Below are 16,357 nucleotides of genomic sequence, written 5' to 3'. Positions count from 1 at the left end.
TAATAATTCATCTTGAGTGTGGCTCCTCTAATATTTGAGTCTCGGAAAGGAAATGAGCATTGCATGTCTTCTGCGCAAGCTCCTCTAGCGCTTTCCTGAACTGAAGTATTCTTATCAGCAGGTTATGAACTGCACAAATCAAAGAAAGACCACTTTTTAATTTCCCCACAGTTGACATAATTCATTCAAGGCTGCTCAATTTCAAGACCCACAATGGTTTCTTTTGTGCGTGAAGCAGAAATGAAAAGGAGAGCCATTCATACGGTGTTCCAGTACAGGTATGCATCATCAGCGCTGGTATTACTTTGAGCCTTTGGGCCTAAGGCTGTTTTGGCACTGGGGTGGTCTTTGGGTGCCTTTATACCATCAGGAACTGCTCCACAGGCAATAAGTGACCATTAAAATTAGTTGACCTCTTAAGACTTTGTAAAAGGATCAGGACAGAGAGAATGAAACTTAAGCTGTCCATTGAGTTTCTTTGCATTATGCGATGCACTGTTTTTAGGTTTTCTCTGAAGGAGATGGAGTTAATTCTCTCAAGTGTCATGTGGAAACCCTAAGGCCAGTTTGGGTGACTAATACCTAGCCGCTAGTCAAATTAAAAGCAAATGTGATTCTATATGTTTTTGAAATTTTAGCCAGGGCTTACAATACCATGTTGTTACAGACTTGATGACAGACATACCTCATATATTTTTAAAAAAAAATGTGTTTTGTGTTAGTGCATTTCTAAAGATGCCTGATGCAAAATGATTTAGGAGTTTAGGATTAGCAGTTCAAGATTGATGCCTTTTCAATCAAGACGCATATTGAAACTGAAATCCAATACAGCAATCTGTTATTTGGAGACAAACTCACATATTATTGAAATCAAGGATTACTTGGCAAAATCGTGTTAGCAGAGTTAACTTAAAAGTTTGCCCAGGCCAAATGGGAATATCAAATGTTCTCTCACTTTGCCTGCAGCAAAGATGGCAATCTACTTTCCTGCAGACTCTGCTGTCGGGTTAATGAGAGAATATAGTGCTTCACTGCTTCATTCCCAAACCTTAAACTCTAGATTGGTTTCATGCTAAGTTTGAACTTTCTCACCCCTTGGAGAGATGACTTTACCATACCACCTGGCCGAGTAGTCAATCTCTCCCGTTTGAGAAGCGTGAGATCTAATAACGTAGTGGAATTCAAATGACCGTCCACGTTTGGATACACGGGCTGGTTTTTGTGCTGCAAGGCAATAAGCAGTCGGTTTTATGGCCACATTTTTTTAACAGCGCAGATGAACAGGTTCTGTTCAGACTGTTTGGGTCTCCTCTGTCAATGGGACCTCAATGCACAGTGTGGTACAACAGTGTAAACCTTCTGACTTAGACTAATGTTTTTCCAGTGCAGTGTTTATACATCAGATACCCGGTAGCAACTTGGGGAGTATTTCCATCCAAGAGGTTATGACCCTTTCACATTCTCCATTTCCCATTTTCCCCATTGATTGGATGCATGAGAGAAAGCTGGCATTTTCTCCTGCACTGTGCACCACGTGTGATGTTTTGGAAACACTTAAACACAGAGAATCTAGTTGGACATGCTTTATCAGTGGCTGCAATCTCAAACAGCTCGGGATGTTTGTCAGTAATTGTTGGTTGGTGCCTTCTGGCAAACATCTGGGTCATATGTAATATCCAGTGAGGTCTTCATTTAACCAAACAGCGATTCTACTTAAAGTTTGTTAGTTGTATTTTTGCTGTTGTCATTTTGCATTTGGAAATGTTTTTCCTATGACTTCATTACCCAGAGATCTCTGAGTTTCTTTCTCCTGTTTCCTACTTTGGGTAAATATGCTGGGGGAAACATGTCTTGGCGGCAGCTTTATCTATTGTTGATGAATTCATTGAGTGTTTAGAAGGATGTTTTTCATTTGAGTCAAAGTTTTGATTCATCACATCCTGGAATGTCCGTGTTTACAGGCGAAGAAATATGTTGGTTCCACTTTGGGCCATCGGCAACATGACAGGAGGTGTTTATAAGCTAGACGAAACACCTGCGATTAGGGTTTACATGTTAACCGCCAAAAGTAAAATGGTCATTACATGCAAATGTCACCTGCAATGTGACAGTGGGGCTGCAGCAGACTATTGTTTATTATTGTTCTTTAGAAGGGCAAAAGCATCCATCAAAATGACCCAGAAACTGTGTCTTGTATATTAAAATCATATTTCGACATTACTCAGAGTCATAGCCTTTGATCAGTAAAGGCTAAGTGACTGAACAGTTTGCTGGTTCTTAGAGGAGAAATGAAACTGTAGTTGCAAAAGCAACTCTGTCTATCTCCACTGTCTGTCATTGCACTTTCTGGGTAAAATATGTCTTTGTACCCTTTAAATGAACTTAAGCATCCTAGACATGTCACACAGCTTCCATTTGTGTTGGCAGTTTTTGCAGACTTTTCATTGCCACCTTTCAAAATCTATTTTTTCTTCTTTTTCAAGTTGCATATTTGGTTGGAGCATTCCTTTGCATAAAGGAGTGAATGCTGTTGAAGAAACCAGAGAGGTCTTACTGGTCTCTGTTTCTTATCCTCTCTGCAAACTCTCCCTTCATCAGCCTCCTCCTCACATTCAGATGCATCAGCCCCTATACAATGTAGTGCTACAACTGTTTTCTTAACTCACTGTGAATCAAAATGAAGTGCTGTTTTTTGGACAGACCCTCAAGTGCCACGTCAGGCCTTGCCCCGCTCCTCCTAAAGGCATTGTTCCCCCCTTAAAAGTAAACACAGTCGCAGTGTTGAACAGGCCTTCCTTTGTTTTACTTTCGCGGATAAAGTGTTGCGCTGCCCCGGCCGCGATTCGAGAGGCTTTTATTATTTTTTTGTCTGTGCCAGCGTCTTTCCTTGGCAGATTTAGGCATGTGTATGGATGCCCCTGTCAGCCAGCTTTCCTCCCCTGTCTGCACCAGTGAGCGACGCACAGTCAATCTGTTTGGGCTCATGAAACTGAGGAAAGAAAAGAGTGTTTTGGGAGGGTTGTGGACATGTCAGACGGTGTTATTGGGAGTTGTGGGAATAAAGGAAGAGGTGGGGTGACGGGAAGCGTTATTAGGAGGGTGTTCGAAGTGCCAGACACAGGGACCCTTGCAAGGACATGGGAAGTGAGAGGCACAGTCGTGGTCCAGGATCATGTTCCAAGCAGGTTCAAGAAAGAAGGATCAGTCTGCTAGCAGGTTTTGGACATCATAGTCGGGGAATGCAGTCAGATACTAGGCTCAAATTAGTGTTGATCTATTGTTATGGATAGTTTGAACTCCATTACTGTAGATTCATCCTCCCCTCCTCGTTAAAGCTGTATATCTTAATGTCTTTACATCTCATTTGTATCTGCGTGCCTGTTTTGTGTCTCTGTTAAACTGCTTTAGTCTCACTGTCAGATTCATAAATCTCAATGGTAGCAAGATGTCAAAGTCCTTTCGCTTTCTCCATATTTCATGATGCTGAAGCTACTCTAATGTGAATTCTGAGGGAAATGTGATCAGAGGCATCGTTGGGGTTGTAGAGAAGACAAAAAAAGCCTCCCTGAAATACAAAACCTGTAAAGCCATCCAGGTCAGCGAGGCAGGAGAACAAGGTCACATACATGATGATGTGATATGCATGCTGGTTCTTCTTTGTGCATTCGTGTCGTTTTGTGAGCGTAATAAAGGCTGAAATATTGATGACTACAGTTTCCACAGCAAAGAGGGAATATTATTACCGATAACTCCAGCTGTGCATTTAAATTTCCTGCATCAAAAAAATAGGAAAAAATGCTTTCATTAAATTTGAGTCATATGCAAGTTTAGTATGAAAATTTCATGTTTCTCAGAAGGCACATTTTACAAGAACTGGATGAAAAATGATGCAGAACAAACTGCATCCTTGTGTATTGTAATTCATGCTTTAATTGCGATATTTTGCTTGTGCACATGTGCTTGAGAGAGGGTGGTAATGCACTATTCTAGCCATTACCCGGGTTGTAATTCACCCCGTAATCCGGCTGGACAAGCGATTTAAAATGGTGACCGAAGAGGTGACGCATCTGCTCAGCTCTCCTGGTAGGTGGTCTCTTCGGGTTTTGGGTGAACCTGTGAGTGAACCGGTGATGGGGAGTGCCGGTTGTCTCAGAGCGTCTATTCGTTTTAACGAGACGCAATCGCTATAAAAGCTGAATAAACATTCACTCATGCGTAGACGCCTGCAAGCAAATGCTGCCAGAAACACACACACACACTGACCACAATCTCACACAGACTCATGAGCAGAAATATGAAATGGTAGCAACAGTCAAAATAATTGTTTCATTTTAATTAGTATGATTACGTTACTGTCAAATAAGATCATTGAGAGCTCTTTTCTGCGGATTCAAAGTCAAACTCATGTCGGCCTTTTATGGCATCGAACTGTCTGTTTGCGTTCGCCTTTTATTTTGTGCTTTGCTGAAATTTTGCTTGTTTTACGTTCTTACAGATGCTTGTATTAGTGATGAAGATCAAAAATACTGTGCTATACATTTTTTCTGAAGAGCTCTCGTACGCTAGAGTAGTTGCTACAGCAAGCCTCCTCAACATATGACTTTTTTCTCATATCACAGCTCATAACACACACTTATGAAACTCGGGCCTGAAAGGTCAAGACCTGGATCATATTGTTCTGCTGTGCCATGTTCTATAAAGTTAAGCCAACCATCGCATTAGTAATGAAACGGCTAAAGTAACCCTTTTTTTGGCACAGAAACTGGTAAATCCCACAACTCACTTTCAGCTTTTCACCTGCTAAAATGAATAAGGAGTCAAATTCTTTAATTGTGGCATAATCATAAATGAATCTCCATGTGTTGTGTAGCAGTTAGGCTTGAAACTTTCCTTTATGATATAGTTGAATAGTTAGGGTTAGAGCTGGATCAGGTAACTCTGAACCATCCATTAGAAAGGCGGCTGTGGGTTCAGGCTCCTGGGGGACGTCCCATGATGCACTGAGCATTTCTTCTCCACTTTGTCTTTTCACTCACGATGTGTATGTATGCCACTACTGCAGCGGTCCCCAACCCCCGGGCCTCGGACCGGTACCGGGCCGCGAGAGTTGAGGCTCAAGTGTGAAATGTGTGGTTTTCAGGGTTTTTATCGGTTTTCAGCGTTATTTTATCGTTTTTATCGTTAACTCGGTTTTCCTGGGTCTTTTCACGTGTGTTATGAATAACTCTTCTTTTTTTCAGTACCGGTGCTAGTTTTATTTTGTTGTATTTTTCCGCGACACCTTAAAGGCCGGTCCGTGAAAATATTGTCGGGCATAAACCGGTCCGTGGCGCAAAAAAGGTTGGGGACCACTGCACTACTGCATGTCATTACCTTTTTTAAAAAACTAGTAGTTGTGTTTCGTCCTTGTCTCTCTACGCTCGTTTTTTTCACTTTTTCCTTCCCCTTACCTTCCAACCATTAAGAGGAGATGGCTGCCACTCCCTGAACAGGGTTGTGATCTCTTCCCGTTAAAAGGGAGTTTTTCGTCCCTACCATGCCAAGTGCTTTCACATAGGGGAATGTTTGATTGTCTCTAATATTTTAAGGTTTTCCTTGGAATATAAAGTGCTTTTCCTAGTTTACAAAAGTTCTTAAATGTTAAATATTGTGCAAAAACAGATAATTAAAATAAAGTTCAATCAAGAAGTCAGGAACAGTCATATTATGTATCTGACCTGCAGTTCAACTCAGTCCTTTGGTATTTGGGAATTTGCAATGGTGCTTTGGACACATGTCGAATCCAGTAAAGTAAACTGACATCCAAGTAAACGACATTACTGTTAAGATTTCACTGGCATTGTCTGAACTTTCTAACACTCATTGTATTGTCTTCTGCGGGAAACTGAATTGTGTTGGTGTGGTAACCCTGCCCTGTTCTACTCTAAACAGGTTAAAACAAAAATTATTTACATATTCTATTTAAAAGAAAAAATGGCTAACCGCTGAATTATGTTTGTGAAAGGAATGTACGTGTGTATTAAAAGAAAAATCTTTAACTCTGCAGTTGACTGTCCGCAACTTTAAAAAAAAAACACAAAATAAGTTTTTCCCCCTGTTCTGCCTCATGAAAAGTCAATGCAGGACCTTCGGTTAGAATAATAAATGAATGCGGCCAGAGCTGTGCATGCTCTGCAGAGTTTTGCATCATTGCGTTTATTTTCACTTCAGAGATTCATTTCTCTTGTTGTGTGACTTTGATTGTCATGCCTCATTTGGGAGGGGGTCATTCCTCTGTCTTAAGCACACATGCTCGGACCAAATGTGCGACTGAAATAGTATTAATCTCCGCTGGGAATGCCTTTCTCCTTTGGTCTGCAGGATCTGGCGTGATCAAAAGGGAGACCTTTACTGTTTGGTACTGTAGCAGGTGGGATTTCTTCAAGTGCAATCAGAAAGGTCGATGCGAAGCTGTGATCTAAAGTTTCCAACCTTTCCAGTCACTCAACCGCAAAAAAGTTTGATTGGGAGTAGCTGAAGTGGGAATGATCAGGTAGAGCTATGATTTGGTTTGTACATTTTGCCTGAGCAAGTGCTACATAAGGATATAAATCTTTGAGAGTATGACTACATCCCTGTGATTTCTTCATCACTCCTCTCTGCTCTGCTCTGACTGTGAAGGGACCATAAAATATACCCAAGTCTCTCCAGCTGAAAAAAAAAAATGTTCCACTACTTTCACTTGTAAAACGAATGGAGTTTGAGAGAGAGAGAGAGGCAGAGTGGTGGGTTGATTTTGGCACATATTCTCAGTGGTAATAATGGATCCCAGCTACAGAATGATTTGTTCTTCCACGTGACTTACCGAGCTCTCTAGCATCAACAAACACTCCACATGCAGAAATACACACAGCAAATTTCCATTGTTTTCAGAGCTCAGACTTGACTGTGGTGCCTGGTTGACCTGTTCGTCTGCTTTGTGTCCCAGAAAAAACAAAAAAGAGCTACTTGCTGCTCTTTTTGCTCGTCTCGCTTCCCTCTCCCTCACGTCCATCAGTGGCACCCCTTGAGTGACATTTGGTGCTTTTGGCTCACTCACAGATCCTCACATCTTCAGGGACATCAAACAAAAAGGACACAGAGAAGACTTCTGCTGTGCATGCAGAGTTCTCACGTGCACAGCAGAAATGCATAGCCCTCATCTCCCCTGCTTGCGGTAAGATGAGTGGCCCGCAGGCAGGAAGGGGTATCTCCCACAGCCTTGGCAGATAATTTAGGATCTAGAGATGGAGGGAGGTGAAAGGAGGAGGGGTAAGGGGAGTTAAGGTTGGAGCTGGGAGAAAGGGAGGGAGGAGTGGAGTAGGACTTTAGTGTCAGGAGAAGGAGACAAGCAAAAGATAGACTGGCACCAGAGAGCAAGAGCTTGTGTTATTGTTATCTCCCATCTTATTTTACGAGTTTTCCATCAAGAGAGTCACTGTAGCTCATGCTCTGCGTGCGCCACACTTTTAACTTTATTAAGAGGTTAACCATACTGTGATTTAGAACTTATTTTTTTATGTTTTGTAGCTGTGTTGTTGTGATAATATTACTTTTCAAGCTTGCAAAATCTTTGCAAGCTTTGTCTTGCTCAGTCTGCTGTGCAGGTCTTAACTCAAAAAATAAGCCAAGCTGCGGTTGATTTGCAGCTGTTCTCAATTTTAGAATTGAAATATTTCAGCTCTCAAAATGTCCCTGCATGACTTTTCCGGCACTCAATTTCTGTGCAAGTTGTTCGATTTTTAGAATCATGCGATGGAGTGTTAGTCGTAATTCTGTTCGTGCTCTTCATTTGACAGCTTTTTGGACGTTTCTTGGACTTTGAAAATCCGCTGACCTATCTAATGTGATCTAATGGGTTTTTCCCCCATATTATAGCTGATTTTAATGTTTTGTTTCTTTTTGTTTTCTAATCCTTTCTTTCTCTCCTCTTAGAATTGTGTACTGTGAATATTATGGAGTGCTATTGAAGTCATTACAGACTCACGCTGTGCAGCCAGACATTGTTTAAAACCACATCATAAATCAATATATTGGCCTTAATTTGATAGAAATGTGTACAATATATTTTTTTTTAATAGCTTCAGCTGAGGAACAGAAAGAAAAGCCTACGGCTGAGTGTTTAAAGGGTTGGTTCACCTAAAAAACAAAAATGTTATCGTTATTTGATGAACAAGTTAAAAATAAGCCTAGAGAGATAGATAAAGATATTTATGTTTAAGGTTTTACTTAACTGACAGGTGCCTCTTATCGGGTGTTTCTGGGCAGATTGATTGTTTCTGAACCACCTTACCATCCATCCTCCTCCCTTGGGTTGTTTTGCTCAAACGCTGTGGTTGTTTGAGCACGTAGTCGAGTGGAACGTCCCGGGAAAATTGCTCGTGGTCACCAGGACAATAACTGGAGAGTATGAGCTTCACTTTGTAGGATTATTATCTCATTGAAGGAGATTCTTGGATCCGAGTTGTCTCCGTGCTGGCGCTGGTGCGCTGTATTTCCAAAGCAATAATCTTAAAGCATCTTTGATGGTGAAATCTCACAGAGTATGCTGGGTGCACGCTTCGCCTTCAAACGTTTCCATCTTGCACGGCATACTGTGTGGCTCTGCATGGCAGCTAGCAAATGCTGGCCCTCGATAGCAAACAAAACACAGTGTTTACACAAATTTCGAACAACTGATCTGCTGTCAGAAACAGAGCAGCAAGAACTCCTGGCTTGAAATAGCTAACCATTTTGGTGAGCGCGGCCCTGCTCTCCCCTCCTTGGTTGGGTCAGTTTAATTGAAACCAGCTGGTGAGGGTTCTGGGTAGCGATGCGCGGGGGTCGACTCAGCGTGACTCAGGCTTTTACCTGAGCTGCCCCCCCTTTTGCTTTGTTGTCAGACAAAAGTTATGTTTTAAGTTTGTGATATCTCATGCAGCAGACTAAAGGAAAGTCTGACTGTTTTCAGCTCCTAAACGAGAGAGAAAAAGCTGCGGTTCTGGTTTCGATTACATTCGTTGACATTGTGCTATTTTCGCTTTTTTTTTTTCTTTTCTTTTTTTTGCCCGCTCTGTGATTTTCCTATGCAAATGGATGAAGTGGCCTAATTTCAGCAGGTTCTTTTGTGTCAAGGTGTAATTTAACAAACTGCAGCTCTCAAAGTTGACTTTATGGTCTTTCCTTTCAAACACTGTTGTTGACTTTGTATACATTTCTTAGTTATATGTGTGTTAAAGTGCAGATACGTGCCTGATTGCTCACATGCACACCTCCGTATGCATGCCTTTAACCTACTGTTCTTGCATACTTTTTACCAAATTTTTCTGAAGTTATCCTGCTCGCTGTCTCTGGCACTGACACGTAGTTCACTGAGATGGGAAAAAACCCTAAACAGCCCACTGAACAATGAATCATCCGAAACATCGTCTAAACTTGGCTGGCCGGCTGTTGACAGACAGATCGTAATGAAGTTTCCCTCCCACGACACTAAGATCTAAGGGTATTACATAGAGGGTGATCAGATATTACATTATGTTTCTATCTGCTCCAGGGGGCTTCTGCTATTGAGGGCTTCACTTACAGTGAGGCGTGCAGACTAAGCGCAGATGCCTGTGGGTGTATGAGAGCAAAATAGCAACAACTCAACACTTACAATTCAAGTCAATTGAAATCTGCACACGTTCTTCTTAAATAGCCAAAAAGATCTATTATTCTTCTCATTGAGTCTTTTTTTTTTTTATATTTGAGTCTCTTTGTAATCATTGTAAATGCCATACTGAGGTAATCAAAACAAATATTTATTCTAGGAAAATGTGAAGCAACTGAAGTGAGCTGAAAACAGTGCCAGCTCGCTCTCTGCGTTGTCAGTTTCGTTTCACTGGATGAAGGACTTCAAAAAGAACTGCACCCTTTTTGCACGTTAGCATTTTGGCGCACGTTTTCATGCATCTAACTGATGAATTATCAAATTATCAAGGCTATGAATAAGCTTGGACTTGACTCCTGGAGTGTTTGTTTAATGGTCAGTCATACTGGAGTACCAGCGTCTGACCTGGAAATACCATCAACGACCTGCCCAGCACCCTGCTTCACGCCCAGTGTCAGCTGACATAGGCTCCAGGGCCCTGGTTGGATAAGCTGTTAAGAAAACAGATTGATGGAATTAATGTAAAAGTATAATTGAATCAAGGAAACTGACATTTCTGAAAGCATCAATATATCCAGTGTGTACCTGACAGCTTACTTAATGGACTCTGAAATCACATAACTGAGCTGTTCAAAGGTGCAGTGCTTTTTTAGAGATGTCTACTATTAAAGACACTTACATTAGTTTGCATTTTATTGAAATATGTCTCTTGTCAGATATTAAAATTTATTGAAATGCAATATACAAGTGACGTCTGCATTCTTCAGGCGCGCCAGCTGGCTCAGTGCTAATCCGTCCTCCTGTAGATTTACACATGATCCTGCGCAGGTTTCGTGCCATTCGATGCAGCTATTTGATAAAGTGATCCGATGAAAAGCGACACTCTCAGGATCCTTCCCAGTCACTCTTGTGACCTTTGACCTCACTTGGCAGAACTGGAACGGAAGCACAGCAACATCTCTTGGCAGCTAAACAGCCAGCTATGTGTCTGTCACAGTGTCTGCGTGAGTGGATATACTCTTATAGAAAGTGCGATTGTGTTTCATCAGGCCGAAAAAACACTTGCGCGTATGTGTGCGAGAGCATGTTAACATGTGACAGAGTCCTGCAGCGTGGTAGACTGGCAGCCTGAGCGTGAACTCTGCATGCTTTCTTTATGCCTCTGACGTCTGACAAGGCTGAGGCGCTGTTGGTAATGATGTGGTTATTACTTCCCATCATGCCTCACTGCAGGCCGGGCCGTAAAACAGTGCGGTATATTCACTGTGTCCCTCACCGACTGCCTACAGTGGCCGGCACTTTGTGGCTGTTTTATGAAGCGTTTTCCACTTAGGGATACACTCATGGGACCTCGTTCACCAAACTGCTCTTCAATATGATATCATCATGTTGTGTAAAAGATACAATTATAATTTTATTTGCTTTTGTCATGTCTTTGAGACAGTATTTTTAAAATTTGATAGCTGGGAGATATTCTACATTAATAATAAAAAACATACATTTCACATATGAAAAGTTTTAATATTTTGTTCATGTGTTGTCTAAAGTCAAATGGCAATGCAGTCTTCAAAGGCTATTTGCTAACACTATAAATGGTTGCTTATAATAGAGAACAGACACCCGACAAAGAACTGTCAACTGATTTTGCATTTTTCCTCACTTATGTCCCTCAATTTTATAAATCCATAATCAATAATGAGAAAGAGAACTATCACAGGAAAAGTCTAATTTTCCGGGCTTCCGTTACCTTTTTTCCACCTGCGTAGTGCTCCTGCCCAATCTTGAAACTTTTCCACAGGTTTTGACAAAAAACAAAAGACTGGTGCCAGCACCAGAAAACTAGCACTCGGCATGCCACCACAGCAATTACTGGGCCCAAAGTTGTAACCACTAAAATTAGTGGCTCTGGGAGGGGCTACTGCAAGAATTTAAACAGTAATTCATAGATGCAGACCCCACATATCCATCTTCTGTGACTTTATTCCCACAAAAACTACTCCAATCTCTCCCGTATAACACTACATAACATTAGGTGCTTAAATCTGACAAAACGTGGGCTTGTCGAAGGTAGAGCTGGCACCACCACTGGTGGAAATTAGGTGTATTGTTAAATTGACTTACATGTGGTCATATCAAGGGATAGACTATGGAGGACAGCTTCAAGAGCTGAGTGCAACTAGAGCAACTTATTCACTGAAGCTAGGATTATCTTGTTATTCTTATGACAACATATTCATGCCTTAAGAAATGTTCAAAGAAGATTGTAATGACATATTTTTTTATATTTAATGGCTTTATAGTTTTTACAGTGTTTTCTTTGTCTCGCTTGAATTCGGGGTATTCTCTTTTGGGAGTTATACTCTCACCGTGGAATGCAATCAGTAAAAGGGGATGGGCATCGGATTTCAAATTGTCTTTGAAACTCAAGATTTATTCACAGGCTGCATACATAACCCCCGCTGCTGAGTTGCACGAGCTTTCTACTTAGGCTGTGAGGAAACCGTGGTTGCCCCGGGCCTGGAGAAATGCCAGCTGTGGTCATATGGAACCAGTTTGATTCCCTAACTGTCAAATTCTCTGCGTTTCCCCCGGCATATAACTTCATATAGAGGATGCATGGACATGGTGCTGTTTGGCATTAACAAAACAGCGACGTCAGTTTCTCACGAGAGTTAAGATTGCATCCAGCTTACCTTAATGATGTATGGGGTGCATTTGAGAGTGATAACATGATCATTTTCATTTTTTTAACCTTAAACTCACTGCACATTGCTCAGGATAATCTTCGGAAGGAAATAAATTTTAGAGTTCACAGTGGTGAAATCCGTTAAATTTGCACAATCTTGAGTGCAGTATCTTAAATGTATGCTAAAAAAAGGCAAAAGAAGGACCAGCATCCCTTCTGCGCCATTTAAAATCTTCTTCAAAAAAGTATTTGTGTCTCCCTCATTAATCTTCCTCGTCTCGCAAAATTAAATACATATCATTATGACACAAATTAGCCCCCTACAATGATTACCCTATTGTTGTGTTGTTTACATTGTTATTTTTCCGCTGCTCTGCATACATCAGTTCGCTCTGGTTTTAATTAATTCTTGCACAGAAATGAACATGGGAGCAGTCCCGGGGTGATTCATTTAGGGTGTATATGATTAGGACCGACCTCGAAGATCAGAGGTTCTTTTTATTCTGTGGCATTGATGCTAATTCATTTACCAAAACCCCCACAAGTCTCCTCCTTCTCGCAATCCTTTCCTGTCGTGTTGAGGTTTTATTCTTTCCGATCATAAGAGCCCCAATTCCACTGCGCTGTTTGTGTTGGATGGAAATGAGGTCTGTCCATTTCTTTAGGGATGGGTAGATCAATGGATGGATGGATGGATGGGGGTGGAGGGTAGAGAAGCTAGTGTGCAAGCTGTCTCTCCAGGTCTCCATTGAGATGAGATTACATCGTTGGTTGGTGGCTGCAAAATGCAGCACTCTGCTGGCAGACACCAAGCAGGACTCACAGGAGTCTTTTCAAATCTCACCATTGTTAGCGAGGGATTATTCTTCGGGTTGTTATCCCATTATGCAGTAATGGTAGCAATTTTCTGCTTAGGAATTTGGCTTTTTCTAGGGGGAAATACATGCCAGAATGTTTTTAAATCAAGCATTTATCATGTGCAATTTGTAAAACCTGTTAAATTGTATTTCCACAAAGAGTGACATTTTAGACAACTCTGAGTTCTCTGCTGGATTTATTGGGGAAATATTTGTTTACACTGATATCCTGATACCTTGCATTTCAGCATTTTCTTTTAGTTTAGCTGAAACCTTATATTGTCTTACAGAAATACTGTAAAACGGGACAACGGTCAGGTTGTTTTTAAAGTTCCTCTCTGCACAATGCTGAAGTCAAATTCTTGAAATATTTTGGGTATTAATTTATATCCCGGCATTAGGGAACGGTCCTTTCTTTAATATGGGATGGGACATCAACAAGGCTTTTCAAAGTAATGCTCTTAACAGGTCATTAAGCTTTTTTTGGAGTTTTTCTGTAAGTTTGCCCAAACACTAAAACCTTGTGTCTTTCACGTCTGATTAGTGACACTTTAATAAAGTCGTTTAAAGTTCAGCGGACTGAATTTTCCACCTTTTCTAGTGTTTCTATGGTCACAGGGAAACGACCTGCATTCAGGCCTGTACGCAATCTTTTAAATGCAAATCCTTTAAAAGTAACTGTGTAATTCTGTCTATGGGGACTCTCCCAACTTGGCTGTGAGAGAAAGTGTTCTTTTTATATAAGGCAACCACGGCTGTTTTTCTTTCTGTCTTCTTGATCTGACAGCAATTGACTAAGCCAGTCCTTAAGGCGTGACAAAAGCTTGGCAAAATCTTTACATTTCTTTTCCTCCTCTCTCCCCCCTCTCTCCCTCGCTCTCTCTTTTCTAACTTTTCGTGGATGGGCCAAGGTAGACAAAGCCTGTCTTCTCTTCCACTTGATTGGGTCAGAAGGCTGAGGTTAAATGTTTGGTTCAAAATTGTCTTAGCATTCCCAGCGTCATGTTTTTTCTTTCCTCTTTTTTAATGGCGCTCGGGGAAGCTCGGAATACTATGTCGAATCGGCCACAATCAAATCATTTACGGTGAGCTCACAACGAAGGAATTAATGCATTTTATATGAGGATGCCGAGTCTGAGGTGAAGTCCCCTCAGCAACATGTGAGAAAACGCTCTCTCTCTCTCTCTGTTTTACTTATTGAAATTATAGCTGTCACCCATTTCACAAGGAGGAGAGCTAAGGGGAAGCAGGTCATTGACTTGATTTTCATGGGAAGGCTGATTCGGCCATTCAGGGTCTGATAGGTCCAGTATTGACAGCCCTTTGCGCGAGGGGAGGGGAGCATGCCGCCTTCATTGTACCCACGGTTTGCTGAGGAAAAACAAGAGAACGCCTGGGAGACAAAGACCTCAATGGGAACAGTAGCCCCTGTGTCCCCTTGCTTCTGACTGCTGCTGCTGGGAGGCTTGTGTCTTCCATTCTGGCCTCAAGTGCTACTCCCACCCTCTCTCAAACACCCCGCCACCCACTTCTCCCGCTCTTTTTTCATCCTGTCAAGTGGCTGCAGAGGTGTTGCCGTTTTATCCTCTGACCCTTGACACCCTCCCTCTGAGTCGTATCGTCTCTGGGTGCAGAGGTTGTTTGTCATCTTCATTGGACGAAGAGTACTCTTCAGATCTATTTGTTGCCGACCGTGCTAGGAGCATTACTAGGGTTCTCAAGTGGGGCTTTTGCTGTAACTGGTCACAGGTGTAGGCCCAAAAAAACGCGACCATATCTCACCCTTATTACTTCAAATTTTGTACTGCACTTTCTCAGATCCTCAGTAATGCACCAAGTTTGTGGTGCACCAGAGGAACGATTGTCGATATAGCAAAGAACACAAATACATGCAGAGGTTTTGTGTCACTCCTTCTTGCTTCTTACCTTTCATTAACCTATTTCTTTTCTAAATAATGTATGCCGTTAGTGGGTGTTGGCAGCAGTTGTCCAGCTGTTGTCATTTGTATTCACTTCAAATCCTGCTCTCGAGCCCTTGCTCTCGTATTAACAAGTTTGTGTCAACCAGAGAGCCTTGGCCAGCCATCAGAGTATAGTACATTGGTCTAGGTTTAAGGTTATCGGGTCAGTCTTATCGAGCCCTCTCTTTGAAGTAATCCCTGGCTCTGCTTCCCTTCTGATAAATACTGTATGTGGGCTTTGTCTGGGCAGGCGTCCAGGATGTGTGAAGGATTGAATATTTGCTGGTAGTGCTTACTTAGAAGTGTTCCAAAGCCCCAGCTAATATATTACCAAGGTTTGCCAGATATAATTTTAAACCTGACTTGGAGCTTAAGAACGCAGGGCTACATTGTTGGGTGAAAACACATTTGAGCTCCCGTGAGTTGTTTCTACAGATGCAGAACTCAAGCTAATCAAAACAGTTTTTATTTTTCATCAGTCTGATATAATCCTAGGTTTCGTCATTGTCACTCATGCTTACTTATCTCATGCTTTTTCACAGCTAAATCTGTAATCTCTCACACCAATTAAAAGATCACACTCAACAGAAGGACTTATGCGATTACAGAAAAAGATGTGGGTCAGAAGCTAGCTTTTACCAGGGTTTCATGAGCAGGGAAATGAAATACGATTGCACCGCCTGATCTTTAACCCTTCCCGACTTGGCATCCAACCTTTAGAGCACTTTCTGACCTCTAACCTTTGGGCTAACCCAGGAAATTGCCCCGACTCCCTTTGACAGCGAGTCAGTACCATCTTTCGGACGTTTGTTGAAAAGAGTATAATGGGAACACAATGGAGAGTAAAATCATGCTGTGGTGACAGTTGGAGATCACAGCCCATGATTTTTTGGTTTAAGACATCAAAATGCTAATAAGCCAACTGGTAACCATTAGGCCTGTATCCTTCAATGAATTTCGAGAACACACACATCTTGGCTCCCTTCAGATTTTCCCTTTCTTTTGGTTACCGCAGTGGATCGGCATGGTAGACTTTGTAGGGGGACTCTATCGTCCACACATCCCACACACCCTCCTGCTCCCTTTCCCCCTCAATCTAATACTGGCTTCTTTTGAAGTGAGGATTTTCTGGAGAAGTGCTTCAAAGCCCCTCCCCGCCACCCCACACCCAAATCTGTCTATTGAAGTATGAGGGCCCCAGCTTTCA

The 16,357-nt window shown here is 41.8% G+C and overlaps 1 protein-coding gene across 2 annotated transcripts in view; it reads left to right on the top strand.

The window, feature by feature from the left end:
* Window positions 1-16,357, top strand: part of fat4 (FAT atypical cadherin 4) — a 101,393-nt gene that overhangs the window by 5,949 nt on the left and 79,087 nt on the right. The gene's annotated exons all lie outside the window — the stretch shown is intronic.

The sequence above is a fragment of the Neolamprologus multifasciatus genome, chromosome 2 (genome assembly GCF_963576455.1).
Source record: "Neolamprologus multifasciatus chromosome 2, fNeoMul1.2, whole genome shotgun sequence".
Taxonomy (NCBI): domain Eukaryota; kingdom Metazoa; phylum Chordata; class Actinopteri; order Cichliformes; family Cichlidae; genus Neolamprologus; species Neolamprologus multifasciatus.
The sequence above is the reverse complement of the archived record's forward strand: the minus strand, read 5'-3'. Positions and strand labels throughout refer to the sequence as shown.